Source organism: Monomorium pharaonis, chromosome 10 (assembly GCF_013373865.1).
Source record: "Monomorium pharaonis isolate MP-MQ-018 chromosome 10, ASM1337386v2, whole genome shotgun sequence".
Classification (NCBI taxonomy): Eukaryota; Metazoa; Arthropoda; class Insecta; order Hymenoptera; family Formicidae; genus Monomorium; species Monomorium pharaonis.
In genome coordinates, this window is record NC_050476.1 from 4,865,960 (window position 1) to 4,891,007 (window position 25,048).

Sequence of the window (25,048 nt, forward strand, 5' to 3'; positions counted from 1 at the left end):
AAATATTAAGTAAATACATTGTATTCTCTTTTCTTAACGAACGATAAAATTTCTACTAAATTTTGGGAGTAAATTACTGATTCACTTATATGGACACAAACAGAGCAATTTTTACGTTTGAAAAATTATTGATTGAAAATTATTCTAGAAATATGTAGATATAATCATTTTATTATAGATCCGAGTTTATAAAATATACATAAGAATTGTTATAAAAGAAATTAAAGTTATATCATAAATATTATATTTATTAAAGACTTTTTCGAGTAGAGTTACCTTCGTAACGTCTACGAAATGTAAATGTTTAGAGAAGTGATAGCGAAGTCTAGCGAAGTGCGCTTTATGCTCGAGAAGAAAAACAGAAAAAAGAATCTATGTTGCTCATATATCATAATTCGTTGGAAGATACGACGAAGAGAGAACTATTCAGTGCATGTCCCGCACGAGTTGGACAGGACCGTGCTTACGTTGATGTGAATTAGGATAGGACGCAGTTCCGCGGAAAAGCACAAGCGCTTGCGCTAAAAGCCACGGTCCGCGGGTGAGGGGGTTGAAAGAGGGTAAGAGCTCGCGCTGGGGTAGGGAGAGGGTTTGCGTTGGAAGCTTCTGCGGGAAACGGAGAATCTGCGAGTGTCAGTGCAATTCGCGACGCGATGCCCTTCGCTCCCCCGGTCCGTGCTTAAGGGGTGGTGAGATCGAGGGCTCGCCGACTACTCCCGTCGTCGTGTCGTCGTCAAGAGCAACGGGGAGATTACCCTCTGTGCGCGACAAGTTCCAAGGGAATCAAAGTCTTCATTCATGTAAAGCTACGGGCGATACAATCCGGAGTAGTCGTGACGACGAAGCAAGTAATCGCGCGATCAGTCCGTCGTTCCCTACGGGAAATGACGGACAAATGTGTTAGATGTGAGTGACAATTAATAGGATTAAATTCATTCATCTTCCAAAAGAATACGTTGATAAATTCGGGGGCTTTTTGTTATCGGTCGATGAACCGGATATCAATTGTTATTTGCAATAATCGTGCGGATCGATACGATACTCTGATACGTGCTCGCGCGAGTTCTCCGAGTCGGTACGTCGGTGGTTTTCACGGTGAGATTGAAAATTATGCAAACATAATTTCCGACATCGTGCAATCCGCCCCGAAGTAACCCCCGGCGTGGCGACGTCCGATCGTGCGTTCGCCATTATCGGAAAACAGCGGCGAGGTGCTCGAAGTAAATTTAAGATACGACGCATCTCTTTCCCGCAACCCGTCCTCTACCCCCCCGTGTCGTGCCTACCAGCCCCGCAACCAACTCTCTTTCGCTCCCTTTCGTTTTCTGTTCGGCAACTTCTCGCGTAACTTTCCGCTTAAATTGCGTTAGAAACTCGATTTGCGACGTGCGATAATAATGATTGAAAAGTTTGGCAACAATTGATGATTAAATATAAAATACAACACACATACACACATACATTTTCAACTTTTATCATCTACTTTTTCTCTAATGTGTGTTCCTCTATTCGAGGTCGTCCTACTGTTGAAACTTTAATATCATAAAATTAATCAAAGCCGTGAAACAATAACGTTCATCATTTTTTTACTTTTAATGTCAATAATCATAAATACATTATGCTGAGAAATAAAATATTTTAAATATGAAATAATATATCCATTGGCCTTTTGTGTCATGTGATGGAATTCTGTCAACTCAATAATCTTCTTCTCGCATCCCGCGCGTTTCACAGTTTCAATGGAAGTTGCCGACCAAATTGCATTCAGAATTCTGTGGGGATAATAATAATGATCGGAAGCTCTTATAGCAATTATAAACGCGGGAACTTAGCGTGGGTGAAAGTTCGTCGCCCGTTCGCATTCTGTTATCAGAATTCCGATTCCAGGAACAAACGAGGAGTGACAATTAAATATGTCTGCCCTGCCTCAGTTCAACTCGTATTTGTTCGCAAATTGGTATCTAATGGCACATCTGGAAATGTTATTGCTAAAAATGCTATTTAATTTAGAAACGCCTACAATTTTCAAAGCAGCCGAAGGAGATTCATGTCATATTTTCAAAAAAACATAAATCATAATTTTTTTTTAATAAACGCAAAAAATAATTAGAAAACTACGATAAACTCGGAGCTAATGAGAGACAATTAAAATTGATATTTTAAAATCGAATACAAATCGTGACTGTTAATCCCGATATAATTACGTAAGACTGAAACGTGCTGTTCACGATTGGAAGTATTAGTCCATGGCGGACAACTTCGAGAGAAGCAAAAGGATCATTAAAAGCGCATAATGGATCATACTGGATAGATACTAATTGATAAAATATTAGCGGAATTCAGTGTAAATGTATATATGACGAGAACGTGATTAATTAATCAACGGGGGACGCACGCAAAAGCTGGCATTGTCGAACGGTGCGCGTATGGACGAAATTTAACGGTGAGTATTCATGTATATGTAAGATATTTTTTATCCTCTGCTCTTTGAAATTCAAATTGCTTTTAGGTTGAATATAATATCGAAATTACAAGCTAACAGATTATTTTGTTGAACGTTACATGCTACTGAAAAATTATTGTAAAATTATTTTGCCAACCTAACTTCACACTCACTACTTTCTATAATTTTCTCTTTACGAAGTATCTGTTTTCCTGTGAACTGAATACAATAATTTCGGCTTGTATCATATACCTTGATAACGTATCTGCTAATTAACGAGAATAGCAGTTGGCTATGCGGGCACACTGCTTTAATTTTCACCCTCTCGTCTTAATTCTCCGTGGTAATTCACACTCATATTTTACGTTGTTGGACCAGCACCGGTAATAATGGTAAATTACGTGTAACATTGGAAGCAGCATCTGAATGTTGTCCCTTCTAAGATGATTCAGTGAAGAGATACAAAAAGCAATGCAATTCTGTTACGTATTTCGCGATTCGGGACAAGACCGCAAATAATTGAATCGGTTTAATCAGTTTAATTTAACACCATCGATCATTCACATTGATTTGTTATTCATCATCCGTTGTACAGTTAATTTGCCACGGCAGGATAACCGATTACGTTCATTCGTTTTGAGGGATAATACACCGTGTGACAGAAAAAATAGTTCAATTTATTAGTCTCGTTAATAATCTGCATCATTGATTGGAATAAACTGATAACTTTTTGTTACATACTACTTGTTAACTCGATTGACATTAAACAATTATTTATTACGTTAATCACTCTAGCACTGAATATAATCATTTTTCATCAGAGAACTGATATGCAACTGGTATATGACAATAAATTTGCAGATTTAATTGATGTTTTTGCATATATTTGTTTCGATTTATTGAATATAAAATATTTTCTCTTCTGCAAAATTTGCTTTTATTTTCTAAATTATTTTTATAATATATTTTCTATTTTATTCTTGTGTAACGTAACATTAATAGTAATCTAAAAATGTTATAAAGAATGATTAAAACACAGAATTGGATGAGTAATAGTTTCTATATTTTATTTTTTTGCTGATATTTAAATAATATTTATATCAAATTCATCTACCAAGCCGATTGAATTGATATGTTACTTCGTTACTTCTTTACTAATAACTTTTTATTATTTAATAATCATATCAGTTTTTACTTAACAGATATATATAACGGATACAATTTTTATAAAAAAATTTTGGCTGTGCAATAGAAATATATAAAGAGAAAAATTTTATTTTCTGAAACGTAAAACATCGTCGTAATGTGTCCTGTCGGAAATAATTTAATTAGTCAAGTTAAAGATTGTTTTGTCGTGAACCCGGTATTATCTTGTTTTCGTTGGGAAATCGTTAATGTCCAAGTGAAATACAGCGAAATGCACTAGCGTTGAAAAAGCTGCTTGCAAGCACCGTCAGCATTCTATTTCGCATTTTGCTGGATCCTGCTCAATAAGCAATATCGTCATTGTCGAAAAACTTAGGAAAATAAAATTACGAAAACGTATCTGAGAAGAAAAGAATCTGTATCGTTCTTTCCATTATTTCCATGAAAAATGAATTCTAGCACATTATTTAGCACGAGTTATTGTCCAAGAATCTTAAATATGTTAAGAATTTTTTCTTGAAATGAAGCATTGGTGATATATATGTATGGGATATGGCAACAAGAAATAATTTCCAAAATTGTACAAAATATTCGAACAAAATGTCGGGTTTAGATAAAAGTTATCGAATAAACGCTTCTGTGTTATTTGGCACGAAACGTAAAATCGATTTGGAAAATTGGTTTTTCATGCGAACAAATGAGAGCTCTAGAGACGAGTTAACTGCTTCTCTCTCTCATGGGAGTTATTACTAATCAATAGCCAATCGAAACAATAGTTTTAATATGCCTGCATGCGCGTGACAATATACTACCGCGATATTTCCCGAATGAATTAAGAGATAGACAAAAATATCAAACGCTTTTTAAAAATACAAATTACCAGATATAAACAGACGTTTTTTTAATACAGATTTACAACTTGAAATACGCAATTTTAGTTAAAAGTATAAAAATATGGTAAGTGATAAATTGTGAACAAGTGTTAAACATCAATTGGACATATATTAGCCATTCTTTTATAGTACTTGTTATGAGAACATAATGCCAATATGTTAAAAAATTATATTCCACAAAACTTTTGATTAAGTTTATTCAAGAAGAAATGTCGATCGTGGCCGTTCAGCATCATTATGAATTATTCATCGCGACAACGCATCGAGAGCACAAACTTGTTCGGTTTTCCATTTATATTAAGCGTTATGCAAACTTGTCAGCATCAAGTGCCGAAACTCGAATAATTCGCGCGAGTTTGCAATTAACGAACTTCCCTGAAAGAAATTCATCAATGGGTCTCAACAAAGTATTATAATTTATTCGTCATACTTATTTAATACATTCAAAGTTATTATGTATTTAATTACAAGAGTTACTTCTTCAAGACACATAAAGTAGAAATTCAATTTCCAAAAAACTCATGGAATTTAGCTAAATTTATATTTAAATTGCGATTTCACAAAAATTTTGTGAAAATCTGATTCGTCAATCACTTTCAATACACAATACATTAAAAAAGATACTTAGAAATTTATTTATGAGATGTAATGTTTGTTTTACTGAAATATACTGAATCTTTATTTAGATACGACGAAATAAAACTTTATTCTTAGCAAATAAATTAATTAATGAGAAAAATGAGATATATTTTATAGAAATTATTACATTATGTTGATTGTCTACAACTTTTAAAATCTTTGACGTCTAAATTTTGTAAAGCGATTGCAATAAATGTTTTTTTTATTGACGGCAACTTTTCGCCATTTGTCGTTACAGAATTCGAATATTCTGAATTATAATTCCAAAATGTTTCTTACGAGCGCTTATTACATGAGATCGCATCAAATGCATGGTCATCAAGCTCAGCAAAGCTTATCAATAGATCAGCTTTTGCGAATGTCAGTGCGATTGTGTGATCTAAACTGTTTCAGTAATGGAACCTGTGATACGGTACGTTGCTCTCCGATATAGGGACTGTAATGAGCCGGCTCCGCGCCGGAATGTCAAAGGTCTCTTCACGTCGCAGCGGTAAACCATTCTAACTTTGATAGCTTATTCCTTGACGCGTATTCGCGGACTACGACGAGTCGAACAATTAAACGCTATCGAGGTTTGGCCGGAAATAAATAGCAAATATCGTCAGGCTGGCCGAGTTGGTGACATCGTGGAACCGACACGTTAGTTAATCACTCGGCGGTGCATGTTCAATTGCGATCGCGCTGTCTAGGAATTCAGGTCACTGAAGCTGTAATGAAGCTTTGCGGGTTAATAGCAAAAGGGACTGATACGCCGCTACGCAATTCCATCCTTAATCGTCTATGACGTTTAAATTTCAACGACGTCGTTACACTTAACTTTGATTTTGATCGAAGTTATTCTTTCATTGCACTTAAAAAAAACATTTTTAATTTTATTTTTTACTTTTTAAAATTATTTTCTTAAAATTTACCAAATTATGAAAAAAAAATTTTTTTTTCTTATACTCAAGATTATGAATAAAATTAAAAATATCAGAATTAAAAGTGAAACAAGAAACTAGAATTAGAAGCTCATTGTTTGCAATATTCTACACATTAGTTAGCTTTAAATTAATTTGTGTAGTAATTTCGTTATAGGATTTCGGAGTTAATACATGAAGTTGCAAGTAGCAAGAGCTTAATAACTGAAGGCTGTTGACACGTTGATATATTACGAAGTAACGCAATGAATATCGTATTACCGGGCGCGAATTCAACCACTGTAATCCACAAATATCGCTCACTTATACTGTCAAATAACCAATTGTGCAGCCCATATAGCAACAACCCGGCGTAATGACGCAAATGACGGATTGTTACCATTAATCTGACAAGTCTGATTAATTTTCGCCGATATATTAATCCAAATGTGAAGCTAGACTTTTGGAACAAAGTAAGAATTTGTACTTTTTGTTTGTGAAAAGGCATTATTGAACAACTTAAGTCAAAAAATGTTACAAGAAATAATATTATGAAAGAAAAGAAATTGAATTTTTTAATTATTTCTACTAGTGACAAATAATAATAATAATAACGCAGTGATAGAAAAAAGTTTGAAAGTCTTTGCACAAATACTTTTTGGTTAACAAAAAATATTGTTTTTTTTTTGTTGCTTGTCATAAATTTATTTCGTTATATTGTTACTGACGCGCAACGACGTCGTTAAAGTTTCCATGAAGTGTGTTAGGGAGCAACAGTCCCGTCTACGTCCGTAAATATTTTATAGCGCATAACCCGTCATGCGTAATCCGTTGACAAATAGCTGATGTCGAATTGATATCCATTTAGTGATCTCTCTCGATAAGTGTCGTACACGCGAAAATCTCTCACAATGACTCGTATTCGATTTCGTGAGTAAACATATCTCGGTTATATCGAATTTGAGGGGTGACAAAGTTCACGAACAAAGTTGCTCGGCTTCACGCCACAAAGTTGCCTTGTTATTGCGCGAATAGTCAAGATAATACGATAATATTACCTATGAAATTGCGTTTGTTGTTGGTGTATTCAGAATTTGACGCCACTCGTGAGATTGCTTATCCCCGGCGCGCAATATCGAGAAGGGAATTTGGTTATGCTATACGTGCAATTATTAATTACGACAAACGCAATCGCGCTTGAGACTCGAGCCTTAAATTACAGCGCAAGATATCAAACTTGAACGGGCGAGAAATGCGTTAAGTCTTGTACTTGAGCCACTTTGTGAATACCAATGAGATCGGAGGGATGTACTCGAGGTCGGCGACACTCTCGCAATGGTACGGTCAACTACATAACCGCTTATTGCCCGCCAGTTCGTGTCGATGACGCAACGGGGTAGCGCGTCCTTTGTGATGGACGTCCACGCGGTTTAATACTCGGTGCGTCCACGTCAATTAAAGTTTAGCGGCACGTTGCACGAGCGGCCGACAACACGACGCACGACGCGTTCGAAAGCGATCGTGATAAAAGCTCCGCTTGAAAAAATGTATGGCTCGAAATTTCTGCAAATGCGGACAATATCGTTCGGACGCTAGCGCGTAGCTGCTACAAGGCTTTTAGGCTGCGACGGCTATATTTCAATCGTTGCGTTACGTTACGTTAAACAGACGGAAATCGTAGCGAGATTACAACAATTGATAAGCATTTCTGTACTACGCTTTTGAGACAATAAGACTTTTTATAAAATAAAAGAGAAAGAAACTTTCATGTGTGTGTGTGTGTGTGTTATTATTTTAATATGCACATTGCATATGAAAAGTTATGCGTTTTTTTTTCTTTATTTTCGACACAAATACAGAAAATCAGCAAGGCGATTATTTTTACTCTCTACGTTAATTCAAACACAGTTTTTTTTTCCTGATATACGTTAGTCAAAAGAGTATGGACATCGTTTTGCACAGCTTTAGGTAATGAAATGTTCTTTGAAGTAGTCTCACAAAACTGTTTTCACGTACTTCAAAATTAATTAAAACATAGCAACATCCTGACGGACGTGTTTAAAAGTTGTTCTTTGCGTATTACGCGGCCAGACTGATTTTATTCCGTGTGAAACTCACAATCCACAACGCTTCCCGACAGGTTGCGTAAATTTGGCGCACACCAATTAAATGTTTCAATAAACTTTGGGAACTTGTATCATTAATTACGCGATCTAATATCTGCTACTGATTAGGAGCACATTATTATTACACGATTAGAAGCACCTGCATCGTGGAAAGTTCCAAGTCTGCTATCGAACATGTCTTATCTATGATACTTCCGGTAAATTAATAGCAACATAAATTTATTCAGCGTTATTAAAAAGCATTATTGGCGAAGGATGAAAGTTTCATATTTTAATGAGCTGGATTTTCTAAAATGCAGCACGGAGATAGCTTAAAAGCTTCAGGAGAAACGTTCGTCGGAGATAACAAATATTTCAAGAGACGTTAGCGATACTTTTCTTTGAACCACAAAACGGAACATATTTCGTAACTACACAGCTATGCTTTTTCGACCGGTCAGAGTTGTCGGAAACACGTGGAGATCGAGAGTGAAGGTCTTCAAAAAAATGTCGATGCGTCGACATCAAATTGTCACATGAAAACTCATGAAAATGGCGAGAACATAAAAACGTAGAATCGAGTATCATCCGACAGTTTTCGGGCAGGAAGTATATGAATTGGTACGCGAATAGGACAATACGACAGAGTCTGGTTGTAACGGGTTAATCTAATTTAGCCGCTGCGGGATTTGCGCGAACTGTATCTGCGATTCGCGATACAGTGTACCGATGTAGTTGGTTTAAAGCCACACTCGCGACGAGCTTGTCTCTCACAAAACCAGACTAGCCATTATGTGGTAATAATAGAGCGCATTGTAAGACACTATATGTAGGATATAAATTAAAATTTAATCTCAGCAAGTAATAATTTAGGGACGCCGAACGTCACGGGGAATAAGCATTGCGGGATACGTACGCGTTCTACGTACGAACGCGAGATCGTAAAACTCGACAAACGCTATAATCGAGATTTTTAAATGTCGTGTACTACGTTAGCAATATGCCCGCGATGGGGACGCGTATATATCGTCTCTTAACTGCTGTACAGTGCCGCAGTGTTGCAATTCTGCTGCGTAGCGGGCCTCGAAAACTGACCGTGTCCGAGTAGAGAATCGGGACGGCTAAACGGCGCTGGCTGAATTATTTCACGACCTTCCCGTCTAGCTTTTTCCACTTCTGTCGACATAAATGATGATTACGTAGGAAATTCTCGTTGCGTTTGAGTGTGAAAAAAAGAAAGAGGGAGAGACAGAGAAAGAGAGAAAAATCATCTCCCGCGTTAATTAACCCGACGGACAAATCTCGTCCATTTTCGCGCAATAAATTATCATTTATTAAGCGCGTAACCACTTAATCCGATTTTTTCGCCCCGAGTACATACAAATTTGTATATTTATGCATGCGCCGTTGGAGCCCATAACACGTGTTTTTTTTTTTTCGTCGACAGATGCAAGAAAAAGTCGCAGGTGCTCGTAGCAGCGCGCACGCACGTATCGTAATTGCGCACCGGCAATCGATATCATGTCCTACGGATCCGGGGATTTGCGAATTTTTATACAAGCCGCGGATAAACGCGTTCCCTCTCTCGCGCTCCCCCGTAAAATCGACGAAGATATATTTCAAAGTTTCTCTCCACGGGCGCAAGACACGCCCGTTCCTGAACGCTCTCATGAAAGATTTATGCTTACGCGAAAAGTCCGCTAACGCACACGGACGACAACGCACCGACGACGGCGAAGACGGCGAAGACGACGACGACGACGACGTCGAGACGGCGGTGGTCGACGACAAACGAGAAAAGCCCGCCTTCGGGAATCAATTTGCGGGATGAATTCAATACCACGAAACTGATGGAACAACCGGTGTCACTTGTGGATGGAAGGTCGATCGTACGTTCCATCCCTGAACTAAATTTTCAAGCCACGGTAAAGTAGACGGATCTTCGTCCAAATTTGATACCTCGCTTCTCCAGAGCTCGCTTAATTTGGCGACCGCTGGAATTGTGCATCCGTCGACGAGGATGTTTCCCGCGTCAGATAGGTGAAGATAGGGACGTATCTCTCGTATCGGCGCAACGTGCATCGCGTTGTTGCATCGCGCGGACTGTTGCATCGCGCAGCGCACGAAGGCGCGCGACGCGCGGTAACTCGCAGGGCCATCATTTACCATCAAACAGACCACGCGTAGAATAATATACAACGTGCCAGTCTTGCCCGCGCGGTATCAGGCAATAATTCCTGCCCAGGTATCTGCATAATATACAGTCGACGGCGCGAGATTCCCTCCATACAAACGTTTACGTTTCGGATACGTTCTCGGCGGACGTGCGGGCGACCATTTCGCTCGCTGCTCGAGATCTGTTCGAGCGATTCCGCCGATGTAAATCACTGTCTGCTTCGGCGAAATTTAGATCTTCGTCGTAGGTACGCAGGGAGAATCCACTGGGGCTCGTGCGTGTCAAGAAGAATCATTGGATGCCCGCCGAGGCGCAGCCCCCTCGATAATTCATGACTGACGGATGGAAGTTTTGAGTTTCCGCGAATTAGAATTCGGCGAATTTAACTCGGTAAAAATGATATTGCAAATAATAATTGAAATAAGACGGTGATGTGTATAATTTCGGTCTCGAAACGTAATAGTTTTTAAATTGAACCTGAATAGCAATATTATGTTAAATATTATTAAATTGATAATTATGATCTTATTAGCATTATTAGCATAACGAATGCTTGTTAGCGTGTTGAAGAACCATAAAAAATATAAAATCATACGAGAAATAATATTTAATACTTAAAGTCTTGTTCCTTTTTTTTTTTTAATTTTGATGATAATATTACAAACTTTAGCTTAATGTACGGTTTTGTTACATTTGCAGTCATACTTTCCGATCGAATGTTGCAGCGAAACGTTGCAAGCGAGGCCGATAAATACGTATCGAATCAGGTCGAATAAATTAATGGCAATGTGCATTTTCTTAAATAATGCAACTGCATTATTTAAGCAGAGTGACGCGCCGGGACTAGTCGCGCCGAGATAATGAATTCCGCGAATGGCATTTGGAAGTCATAAAAGATTTATGATATGCCGCAGTTGTTGTACGCGGAGGGCACGCGTAATTCCGCAGCAGCCAACGTGTCGCCGGGGTGACACATCATGTAAATGAAACATGTCGCACGTATGTGTATATACACGTCGGAATAATGCAGGTCGCACAACGCGACTCGATGCAAATCGCGGCTCATGAGCGCCCGCTTCAACGATCGATCGATCTGAGCCTTCGCGCGACTGCTGCGAATAAGACCCTTTTATCCGGACATGCTTTCGAACAACGGCCAATCACTCCCCCTTGCCCCTCTCTCACATTTTCGGCCGATACCGCGCAACACGCGACCCTTAATCGATTGTAATTCATGCTCGCGGAGTATGCGAAACTTTCCTCGTGGTGGATGAGGCGAGAGTTTTCTGCTACGGTTTCGAGAGGGCCAAGGGTATTTAGTGGCCGTAAATCTTTCGAATTGCTTCATTCTATCCTATTGCAAGAATACTGACTTGCATCCACTGACTTTTATCGGCGGAATATGGATGTTTTACGACGCCACGTGGGATTTTAATCGCCCGGGCCCCTTCGATTTGTATTCGCGATTCCGATCATCGCGATTCTATCGCATATACACACCGACCAATTGCGTTTCCACGTATATTTGTAACAATTTCCAGGGGATATAACTTACGTCTCATTGCTTTGCATTGCTTCATATTTCTGTTGAGGCAAGAAAGAAACCGACTCTAAAAAGCTTCGCCAATAAATTCACGGTAAATGTTTGTGATTAATATATAATACTAAATGTTTTGATATACTAAAATTACTTAATTGGGTTCATATGTTACGGGTACATTTTATTCGCCATTTCAATTCTTGTTGACTCCGCCGTTAATGCCGCTTCTCGATCTCAGACGGAGAGAAAGGCTCACCGTCTGAAGAGGAGTTCCGCTCGCGACTGACACGCCGGTTGACTTTAATGCGTCGTAAGTGTAATCGCGACGTGTTAATCCAGCAACGAGATCGGCGTGCAGACGGAACGAACGCCGGCAACGAACGGCGTCTCGCGAGGGAATAAGATGTGCACAAAATTGGCATGATTAGATTTAATAAGCCCGTCGGGATTCCTGCGAGATGCCGCGTCTGGTAATTTGCGATGCCGTGGGGTTTTAAGAGCGCCTAGTTTGAGACGCCGATGTGTGCGATTGCTGTGCTGCATCAGAGAGTCAAGTTCGCGATATACAAATATTGCTCGATCATATAATCGCGTTTCATCTTCTAACGATATCACATGAATAATTAGTTCGGACTACAACATTTCGGTTACGTATTTACAGCATTCTCGTTAGTCTCATTAAATTTAGAGAAATTTTGTCTTTAAATAACGTAATTGATTTAACGTTGTTAAATCCAGTAATTATTTATTATTAATGAATAACATTAGATTTAAAGAAAACGATTGTTACAAGCGTCGTTTATTAAAATTAATATAGCCAAGCGGTTGCTAATATTACGCATCTCCACTGTAAAGTAGCTCTGATAAGTAAAAAATTGCTACGTTAAACCGTAAAATGAAGTCGTCAGTGCTTGTAACGCGCGAACGTTTATAACTCGCGATATTAGTGCATCTTTATAACACGCGCCTCTGTATGCGACCCTCATTTTTTACACTTTGCCGCACTTTACAAGTATTATGGAATGTTCATCTTGCTCGTTCGCACGTTTACAACTTCTGCCTTTTTACACGAAGCTGGATGATTCACATATTAGGATCCTTCCATTTAATATTACTCGACTGCACACTCAACGTTCTAATATATTAACTCCCTACTAATATTTTCACATACGCTCGAGCCTGAAACATTAAAATACGTTACGATTACAGATTTGTAAATTTGTCTTTCGTACAATTTTTATTTGCTCGTAGGTTAATCGATATGTTTTTCACAAAGTATTACGCGCAATCAATTTTAATATTTTATCTTAACATCGCGCTGTCAAAGAGAGGACAGGTTAAATAAATACTCTCACAAAATATCCATTTTATATGTTAATTAGTTTTTTAGTGTATCATATTTATGCTTGTTGAAATGTGCACATTAGCGCTTTCAACTGATCCCACATGAGAAACGTACTTCATAAATTTTTAACTCCTCTTTTTCTAGGACCATCATTACGTTTAAATTCGAAATGTTATTACTCTGAAAGTTAAATTCCGCCCTTAATCGATCGTGATCGACAGCCCGTAAATATGAAATGAATCCGGTACATCAAAAAGGACATTTCGTTGAATTCTCTATGACACAAAATACGTACGTATTCGGCAAATATAAAATATGACGACTGACGAAAAGAAGATTTTGACGTATGACAAGTTTGACATTAATAACGATCGAATGGATGATACGTTGATCATGATGAGAATGGCTTTAAAGGTACATAAAGGTTTTCTTATAATATGAGTGATAAATGCTCGTGCTTGGTGTAGATCCGCATAAAGATCGTTTGCGCGTGGCGTAAATATATTAATGACTTTATTTCAATAAAAATAGAATTTACATTAGACAAATAATTAGTAAAAAAAATAGTGCATTTCTTAAATGTTTATATATTATTTTGTTCATTCTTTCTATGGATTAATAGTAACGATTAACAGATTAAATGAGAAAAATCAAGGTAATATACACATGTGTATTATAAATAAAATTGATTTATTTACTTTTTAAAACATTTGGTAATAGATTACTTTTTATTATTAAAACATTAAAAAATACAAATTTCTGACACAAGCTTATTTAATGCTATACTTAATAAAAAAATTTAATTTAGTGAGATGTAAAGAAAAATAAATTTGTCTAATAAAGATATAATTGTGACAGTTATAATGTAATTTGCAGAGTCGGAACAAATCACTTTGAGATATTCACAAATTTGCATATGAGTTAGATTGCATGATTGGAGTATTTTTACAGAAACTAAAAGTAAATGCAGTCTAAAGCCGCTGCTTTAATGGCGAGAAGTTTTAATTGGCAAGCCAATTATCGTCGAGATGAGTGAGGCAACTCGCATAAACGAAAAACTAGCTGTATTTTCTGGATTTTTTCTTGAACGTGAAGCTAAACTTTTCTTTGTTGCTCGCTTAGATTACAAACATTTTGTTGTCTTAATTTTCAACATAACAGTTTAACCAAATTTCTCACTTTGTTTTATAGCATATGAATGAATATAAATAATATGTAAAGTATAAGCAAAAATTTAATTAATAAATTGCACAATAATTTATTTGTATTGATGTAAAGTGGTGTATTGACATGAGACGACGCATTTCGAAAATATTTATTTTACACGGATGACACATGATAAAATGATAAATGCACATGTTTAAAGTACAAAGAACTAGTGGGATAAACGTATAAAAGGGAACCGAGAGGGTACGCTAACAAGCCTGGCTAATGGAAGCCAAGAAAGTTCGGGGGTTCAAATTCGTTTTATCCCTCCTCGACTGGACATATAGACAACAAAGAACCATTGGGGGCTTGGTACCGCCGCACGTTTTTCGTCTCCCCCTTCAAATTTCCGAATCCCTTCAAGGTACGGGCGCGGAAACTTGAGAATGGAAGTTAGAGAGCTCGGGCGACGCAGACTCAATTAGAACTTTTGTATTCACGACAGCTGAAAACGACGTATATGCAAGGGTGATGATCGGGTGTCGCATAGTTATGAAGCGCGATCGATCGATTTCCCCGCGAACGCGCGTTTCCGTAGCATAAATTGAATGTTATTTAAGTTGTTGATAGCGTCGTGTCGTCGTCGTTGGCGTGTAACAACCAAATTTACGCGAGAAAATGAAATCAAAGCGAAAAGCTGGAAAATGCATCTCATTTCGGGCCCGTATGCGCGACATTACACAAACACGATAACGGATGCGCCCTCATACAGCGCGAAATTCACGTTATGCACACGCAACGTAAATGAAATGTTTGTTAACGCCGCGCATTATCCCAACTTGCAATATTAAAAATACATATACGAAACTGTGAAACTGAATAGTAAAGCGGCATCGTTTGCGGTTTTACGTTCGCGGCCATGCAGGGATGCTCTACTTGGTAGTTTTCGAAATCTGCTCACGAACTCGTTATCGAGCCGTTCCATTACCAAATTACAAATTGGTCGCGCTATTAACGTCAGCGCCGGCTCGATAAATCCAGCGCGAGCCAATTTGCCAAATTGTTTATCGGACGCTCTTCCGTCTCTGTTAGTGAGCTTGTGCATTTTTTCACGGTTACGCTTTCTCGAAACACGCGCGAGATTTTTACGAGTGTCTCGTTAGCGTATCATTTTCAGCTTGATCAACGGTGTACAACCGATTTTTTTTTAAACGGACGAACGGCGAATCGATTGCCGGCGTCGCCATCTGTGCTGTTGCTGCCGTCAAACAAAGCTTTTACGATATTATTTTACACGATGCGTCCGTGTAACGTGATTCTACATCAAGAAACGTTTTGGTTTTGAAAACATTGAAATCCAAATGTTCTTCTCGTTCGATTGCTCTTGAATATTGCTAATTTATTTGAATTTAATTAGCTCGCCCGAGGGTCATTTATTTACTAAGCCCCTCGTCCTTTCCCGTATATAATTTCACGGTTTATAAACAATTCAATAAAGCACTGTATTGGATATTCTCCAAGAGCAGAAGTAATACGCGCCCTCGCAGATGTGCCGCGTGTACAAGAGAGCCGATCAATAACTCCTACCGCGAATATGACGTTTCTGAAGACCATCTAAGGGTTAGCGACCCCTTCACCCTCCTCCGTAATCGCCGAGTGCATTTACGTGTTTTAGCCAGCCAGATTTGTCTCGAGTAGCGACGGGACATCGTGTCGATCTCTCTCTCTCTTTCTCTCTCTCTTTCCCTCGGACTCGCAATTTGTCCGGCGAGTCTTTCAACATATCGCACAATCGTGTGACGTGCTTAATAGATTGTGACGAACGCTTTTGCGCGGAATTAGCGGGCGAGCCGCGTGGACGTGACATTACTGAAGGTCCCTGTTTGCGAGTAGATCGATACCACGAACCGTTCGCGTTGGATGTGACACGTTTGTGCGGATCACGTTGGCGGGATGGCGGTCACCTTTCACAAGAGACACGACGGGCAACTGGACTCAGAAACGGCGAGCGGATTATGGACGCGGTGGCACAAGGGAAAAGGTGCCGATCCGGCTCTACCCGCGGGAATGAGCGACGGGGGTTCGGCCGCGACGTATCGGATACTTGGCCTGGTCGTTTATCTCGGCTCATAAACGCACGATCTCACGGGCAATTTCGCAAATTGGAAGCCCGGCCACGATCGCACGAACCCAAAACCATTTCGACCCTCTGTAACGAAACTTGCGGCCCTCATCGCCGACAGCGCGAGCGGCGATGCCACTCTGTTCTAAATGGCCGGAGAACCCGCGAAAAAGACGAGTCAAGAGGAAAGAGGATTACTCGTGTCCTAAATCGACTCCGAACGTCGAAGTGAGGGACAGTTCATTTTTTCCTCTCCTCTATAAGTAACCGACAAGAAAACGTAGTGGGAATATCTCTAGATGACGTTCTACAATTAAATTTAATCACGGATGAAATCGTGATATACGATTCTTATTGCTTGAAAAGTGTATTTTTGAATAATTAATGACAATATTACGCTCTTGTCGAATTTGGGAAGGATTTTTACGAAGACGGAGAAAAGGTGTCAGTTGAATTATTTGACAGAACTTTTATATTTTACTCGTTTATAACGAATACTACGTTACTTTTAGGGTTGTCAATCCATTTTCAAAAGGAACGTGGTATTTCATAACGAGTCAGTGAAATTTAGAAGTTCTAGCAATTATGTCATTTATCTTCTCTCTCCTAAATCCTTTGTCATTACATTAAAATCTTCCGAGCGTATCAGGGCAGACAGTTTGATATTCTGACAGATTTTCCTATCTGGCAAAATTATAACAATAAGCACGCCAACGCGTAATAAGTCTCACAACTTCTCGACAATAGTATTATAGCATAGTATTATTCTACTACTTACAAAATGTATTTCGCTGTTTACACATTTCATGCTGTTTCATAAGATTTCAGCTACCTTGAGTAAAGTACGCACGGCAATCTACTTTAACGCTGCCGTTTCCACGAATAAAACGTTTTGTATTTTGAACATCTTAAGCCGACAAAGCGTCAATTGATTCAGAATGTTTCTCGGTATTATAACATCGAGGCGACAACGCAAAATTGCGTAATATTGGCGTGATGTTGGTCAAATTGCAATAAAAATTCTATCACGCACGACGCAAACAAAAAGCGGTTTGCATTTTTTTCTCGCTTTTTTACACATGGAAAAATTAAATCTACCTTGATGTAAAAAAAATAAATAGAACATTTTATCGTTATCCGATAGATAAAGTCGATTCAACCACGCGAGTTATGGACCACGTTTTTTTTCACGCACGCGAGCAAAATGACGCAAACCCCATTTTCTGTAGTATGCACATAAAAGCATATTGAAAACTACATATTTTCGAAAAATAGAAATTTTTGTGCTTTTTTTCATATTTATTTCAACAATATTAACATCTGAAAATGTATTATACACCTTTTCTCTATTTTCTCACATTATTGTAGATTTTTACATTATTTCTAGACAACATTATTAAAATTATAATATAAAATATGATATAATCTTTTAATTGACATTTGCATTAGTAACAACATGTACTTGAAACATATTTGCAATAAATGTTAAATTAATAAAATATGTAAAATACAATAATGATACGTTTGTATCATTATACGTACTTTTACGCACGAGCTTTATTTAATTCGACAAAGTTCGGAAAAAAATTCGCAGTGCAGTAGTGCGGTGCAGGATTTAATGCGTATGTGTCAAATCTGATTCGTTGAATTATTTCAAGCTCTGTTGTTGCAACGTGATATTTCAAGCGGCCATCCATCTGCACGGCTTAGAATTCACCAATAGAGACCTATGATAGATGATGTAAAACTGTCATGTCGCGTCGTAATCCTCCTCGGGGAGATATGGTTTATTGAAATATTCATAATCATTTTTTTTATGTCTCCAGGGGCGAGACGCCGTAATTTCGCGTTTATCCCTCGCAGACACGTTCACCCCTCCGTTCTAGAAACACGATAACATTGCGAATCATCCTATGCCGTGAATTCACCCTCCAACAAATCAAGTTACGCTTACACAACTTATACAACTCTGACATATCTTCGCGTATTTTTTTATTAAGTTTGCATAATTTTATTGTCTGGAATAAGCTAAACGCGATAATATTAGCATTAGGATAACTCTGGTATTTACGTCATAGAAGTTAAAAGGAAATAGAAAAAGTCAAGATAAATACACGCACTCTGTTTTATGTTTTTATGTTACCCTATTAATATTGTGTTGTGATTTCCATTTTTTTATTATTAATATTAACAAAACGGTTGTGAATTTAATCGATTTATCAATGTAGTAGCGCAATGATGTATTACAACCTACATGAAAAGATTACTCTCTCTGAGTGTAAAATGTTTAATGGTTATTTCGTAATATATAGGTGTAGAGAGGTAGTAAAAGGCAGAGTATAGCAAAACACAAGTGGTTAGCTCTTATATTCTTTGTTCAGCTTGAGTGTCCCATCCATGAGGTCATATCTTTTTTCATATACGTATACAAGAAAAACAAGAGTGTTTAAAAGTTTCTTTCTCAAATGTAAGAAAATTAATATCTCATATTTTTGTTATAGTAACGTAAAGTTTTTATTGGTATAGTTTATTTATCTTATACATAGTAAATAGCATTTGATGAGTTAAATTTTTGATATGTCGGAGTTACTTTAATAACGACGAACCCAAACTTTTATCACGTCGAGACGTGCTGTTTCATAACTTGTCTGGATCAATGATTGCAATCAGATTAACTCTTTCGATTCTCTCTAACCGCATTAGAATTTTCAGCATTCACGTTTTTAAGCATTAAGGACGGTATTTATAGTCTGTTCTTATATTTAAGATGGTCTTAAATACAGTCTTATGATAAATCTGTTTACAGAGCTGCGCATTAGCATGTTAAACATTTACTTAAGATCTCGAGATAAGAATGAGCTACGAATACTGGTTCTTGGTTTTTTGGTATTTAGAATATTTTGGGTTTTGGCCGATGCGATGTCATTGTCTTGTTGACAAGCGAAATCGTATTTTTATCGTTCATTCGAGCTCGCGCAAATACGGTTATTCGGCATCATTTGCCGACATTTGCAATTTATCTAGGGGAGAGTACACGTCGTTTCGATGCACTTTACTATTGTTTTCGGGCTTCCGGACATCGATCGATACTGGTTGGCGTACACACGCGCAAGAAATTAATTTCGTATGCACCCTTCCGCGTGAACTAGGATAACGAGCGAGTCGTAGAAGCCATCGCGACCACCATTGTGTCCGTGCGGTTGCATTTTCTAAGTGATTCAATTCACGCGCGATTGTCGGAGTCGGATAAATTTCGGTCAACGTAATTTGACAATACAGAGAGACGAGAATCGTCAACATCGTTGGCTGTAGTTAGAATAAAAATGTCGTCACTTTGTTCGATGTAATATTATTGTTCCAGTTTTTTTACATCAAAATATTTCGTCTACACAAAATTTTATGCATGGATTTTTCTATTAGTTTTATTATACATTATATTAATATAATATTAAATAATATTATATTTTTTGTACTTTATATTAATATAATCCGTTACACAAATATAATTGCACGATAATTTGACGCCTAAATTTAAGAGTTTTCTTGTCTATTTTTACAATCTTATTTGTATTATATATCCATTTTGAAAGAATTTACCTACGTATTTTAATGATATGTTCAGAAAATAGAAATGTGTACAAATAATTATAGGAAGGAAGTCAAGTTATTTTGTCCCGAGTTGACTGTGTCATTGGAGATTGTTAACGTCTGTTTCTCTATTTCCCGTCGCACTTATCTTAAATATCAGATTACTCGTGCGAGCAAAGAAAGAAAACGGAAGTGAGAGAAAATAAAGCAGAGAAATACGATCTACTGGAATTTGCTTGCGCAATCTGCAAGCAAATCCGTTTCGATTTGAGGCGTTAATGCCACGCTCGAGAATAAAATTGCACAACTCTTTGGTCTCGAGAATTCAAGATTTTACGCTTTAACATTGTCTCTTGCTTTACGTGTACGACAAATAAGATGAATGGATGATACAAATGTTTGGCTTTCGTTAGACGATCTACAAATTGAGAATTTAGGATAGAATTTTATAAGCTTACAGTATTATATTCTATGTGCATGAAATATATAAAAAATATTTTATATGTAATACACATAATAATATAAAATGTAGAATTGCAAGTAATTTATTTTTATTTAAGCAAGTTTTTCTATATAGAATTCTCACGCACATCTTTTCTTCTCTCAACCATACTTATTGATATAAATAGCTTTTATTTTTTTTTTTTTTAACAAATTCGCTTGCATTGCGTACATAGAACTCCGAATTCATGTTTTATACATTTATTTGTACATACATTTGCTATACTGCACTTTACTTTATATTTATTAATAATTACATAACATTTTAATATTTTATTAATATTATGTTAATACTATTATTAATATAACATTATAGGAAATTACATTAATAATTTCGTTCGTATTAATTATTAATGTTATATAGTAATACGTTACGTAAATGTTAATATTAATAATTATGTATGTACATATGTAGTGCGCGACATGCGTCATTACCGACGCGACGAGTCACATTTCTCATCCCCCTGAACTTGCAGCGAAACCGATTACCGGCTGACTTCGCGTCTATAGTGACGAAGACGTTGTGGTGAACGAGTCGCGTCGTCGTTTCGCTCGCTCGGTATTCGTTGAATTTTGCCGGATCTGCGGCTTTTCGGAAGTGCCAAGTGAAAGATCCGGTTAGTATTCGTCGAACACATCACCCGGTGATATCGGGTGCGTCGGTACTCGCGATATCGCGTCGTAAATCCGGCTTAAAATCGTTCGCGTAACTGTTCGCACGGTTCAGTCACGATGACGTCACGGCCGTTTCGGTGGCGCCTATGGCGCCTATCGTACGTTCGTATTTGCTGCTCGTTACCTGCCTCCCGTCTGCGATTCTGCCCCTGCTGCCAACTTTGGAATGATCGATAGACGAGTAGATGATTCATCGGCTCGTGGATACCTCGCGGTTCGTCCCCTCCGGCGCGGTAAGTCTGCTGCTCTGCTTGTCGAATTTTATGAGAAATCGCTGTTAATTCTCAAGGAGAGGAGGAAAACGCACGAAAATATGGGGGAGCAGGGGGACGGTGGGGGGGGCGGGGAGAGAAAACTTTTATTAAATGTGCGACGATTTTCTTTCGAGATAATCTTGAGCAGATAATTTATTCGCACATTTAGAGAAGAAAATAATATGGATAACTTAAAAAATAAGGTGAAATAAAGTAAAGATAAAACATTATGTATGAACTAAAAGGACATTTGTTTATTGTTGATTGTTTATAAAATTGAACGGAAACTGACACGGAAATAGTAGCTTAGAATAGTTTTGTTACTGAAAAAAATGTATTATTGATTGAAACAGATTGTCACAGAATGTGAACAGTATAACAATTGATTTAAAAAAAGGTTTGGATAAATTAAGGAAACGAATTGTCTTAATCTATATAATTGTATTTTCAATTATTCTGTTATTTTCTTCTATTTAACAATTATATATTTATATTTGTTTATATCGAAAAATATAATTATCATAACATATCTATATAATTATATATTCAATTTTTTTTAATTTTTATTATTTACATATCTTTATTATTTAACTGTACATATACAAATACATTAACAATGCAATTTATTATTAATGACCAATGTAAAATTTATTGCAATTATATTTTGTAATTAATTTTTAAAGTTTCTTCTTATAGGTTTCTAAAACTAGTTACACACATAAATTCATAAATTACAATTAGATAATTACATTATAATTTTACATTGTAACTGCCCAAATTATTATGCTTTCTCTGCGAGTGCAGATAAAATTAGTATCAAACAGCAAAGTACATTTTTACATTTAGCATATAGATCGTGCGAGACAGCATTCGTTTTTTTTTTTTTGCCGAAGAAACGTACGCCGAAGAAAGACACGATTATTCACGAGCGTTCTTGAGTAAGTGAGCTTTTGATCAGTCAGTTGTATGTAAACTATTTTAAACGACTTTTAAACTGCTCCGGGACGGCAGCATTATCCACGAGAAATGATTACGAACATCGCGGGGGCGGTATATGACTGCCAAGTCGCAACCGCAACGGAAGCCGTATCGAGACAGCGTGCCGGTAGCACGGACGATGATGGATGAACACGTAGAATAGAAAATCTTGGCTGCGAGAGCGCAGCGTACGGTAACGTGATATTACGCAGAAGGAAAGAGCGAGAGAAAGGCGAGGAGCAAAAATGACGAGGGGGGGGGGGGGTATGAATTATTACTACGCACGCCGGGGCTCTCATATTTTCAGACACCGCTCGTGCCGCAAAACTAAAGTAATTGTGTATCGTCGGCTTCGACATTTTTTTACATTTACTTCGTTGATGAAATCCGGTTAAAAGCGCGACCCCCGCAGACGTCATTTAGGACGGTGAAAAATTTCAGGGGGCAGGAATATAGGGTGCCTCGCGTATAAACGGAGTTCCGTATTTTCCAGCAAAAATGCGTACCACTTCTCCGCTCTCGCACGTACGTAGAAGTCAAAGTGAGATTTATTTCAAAGGATAACTGTGAAGAAAAATTGCTCTCGCTAATTAATCGTCACCGATACCTCCGATAAGTGCTGCGGTCCGTGATGGTTGCGAATCCTGCTCCAACGAATCGATGCTCGTTGTTGTTGCCCCCACGAGCTTTTCTCTCCGCGAACGACGATAGGCGCCGCGACGTCGACAAGCCGACAAGCTCGCGTCTGACTTTTTAATGCCGCAATCGCGTTAGAGGCGTAGAGATATCGTAAAAGGCGCCTCGCCGTCGGATTAACAGCGAAAGCGACGAACAAGAGTTCGGCAACATCCAGCAGAGATAGACGTACAAAAGTAGACGGTAAACGCGCGCGTGCGCGCTCACCGCGGGTTAATTAATCATATCGCGTTATTTGGTCGTCGACGATGCTGAACTCTTTAATTCGTTACCGTCGCTCCAGCGAGCGAGACGCGGGACATCGGGGGAAGAGACGCTGAAATTCTCATTAATTAGTCACCGACGCGCGACGCCAGGGCCGCGCGCAACAGAGACGTTCGATTAAATAGTTTTATTTTTCCCTCGCAGCGTTTCGATCCGCTTAACGCCAACACACACACGCACACGGACACGCGAGCGCACAATTCACACTCGTTCGCACCCGCAAAATCCTTTTCCCGGCGCCGACGCGCGCTGCCGCGCGATTAAAGTATTAAATATTTAATAAGAGCGCGATGCCGCCGACCCGACGATCTACATGACACGTGGGTAAATATTAATAAACGCTGAACGTCGCGTTGTCCATGCTATTCGTACATTAATATCCGAGTATGTGTCTCGTCATGCTCATGTGTTCCAAACAATAGCTTCCAGATCACGTGCCTATACACACGGTAGGCTGTGCTTCTTAATCCGCGCTGCAGCCAGGTATTATTTTTATCATAATATCATAATAGTTATGACCTCCTTCCCTCAGCAAGGATGTAGGATATATATCTATATATGTTTCCGAACTAAATTAAACTTTCCACAACGTAACCAGATAGCGGCAAGGGGAGAGGGCTTCTTCAAGCATTATAAGAGCGCATAATTAGTTTTCACAATATTATAGGAAATCAACACACACACGCACATATGACATTGTTATTTCTCGACTGAGGTAAGGAAAGTTAAATTACTTAATGAATATATTGCAAAGTCTATTACTGAGATGCTAGGTACGCGCACGTTTGTGTGTTTCGATAAGATATACATATTAAATGCTGCGTGCGTGACGCACGTTATGTGAATTTTTTTATCAGTCTGAGAATAGTCACCTGAGATGTTGTCTACATCCCGGCGTTGGGGGGAAAAATAAAGCTCATGTTGCAGCAATTTTTTTTGCTAATCCAAAATCGATATCTATTATTTATTCAAAGATTCCGAGACTCAATTTGTACAACAGAAAGAAGTTATGACTCACGTATTTAAAATGACCTGTTGGAACTAGTTGGGGTATAGAAAAATAGATGATCAGTTTGCGTTATAAAATCAATCAAGTATAGTTACAATAGAGGTTTTACATTATAGACTTGAAATATGTAATAATACGTTTTTAAATTAGATTTGAGATAAAAAGTTACGCTTATGCAATACAAAAAGTTTATTATTTTTTAATAAATATTTTTATTTTTATTTAAAAGTTTTATATAATTTTTTATATTTATATAACGATGCAAATGTAAATAAGCATAACCCATTTTTTATCACTAATTTTGCAAGAACAAATACAATATCAGTAGCTTTATGTAATAGCCACTTTGCCTTATTTTAAATTGATGTAGAATAAATTGTATAATGTATTGTTTTTTCTAATAACTATTCTTTACGAATCTTTTCTCAATATGTAGCTGAAGCTAGCAGCCAAACGCCGAGCGGCCCGGACCGAACGTCATATAGGCGTTTCCAGGGGACACCATTCAATAATAATAATAATAATAGTGACTTTTAAGTGGATAAAATGATTGTTCTCTAAAAATTGAATTGAGACTATGTTCGAAAATAATCTTATCCGATTACTTAAGGTCCGTCTGACTGATTACG

At 37.8% G+C, this 25,048-nt stretch overlaps 1 protein-coding gene across 12 annotated transcripts in view; it reads left to right on the plus strand.

Moving 5' to 3' along the window:
* Positions 1-25,048, plus strand: part of LOC105835207 — a 317,882-nt gene that overhangs the window by 75,278 nt on the left and 217,556 nt on the right. For 4 of the 12 annotated variants that reach the window (XM_036292964.1, XM_036292965.1, XM_036292967.1 and 1 more), the window contains exon 1: positions 606-1,095. The exons of 1 other annotated variant lie outside the window; for it this stretch is intronic. The gene's annotated coding sequence lies outside the window, so the exon portion shown is untranslated. Of the gene's footprint in view, positions 1-601; positions 2,444-20,880; positions 21,452-25,048 lie in introns of those variants that run through there. 7 more of the 12 variants (XM_036292973.1, XM_036292974.1, XM_036292972.1 and 4 more) reach the window with 5 other exon arrangements.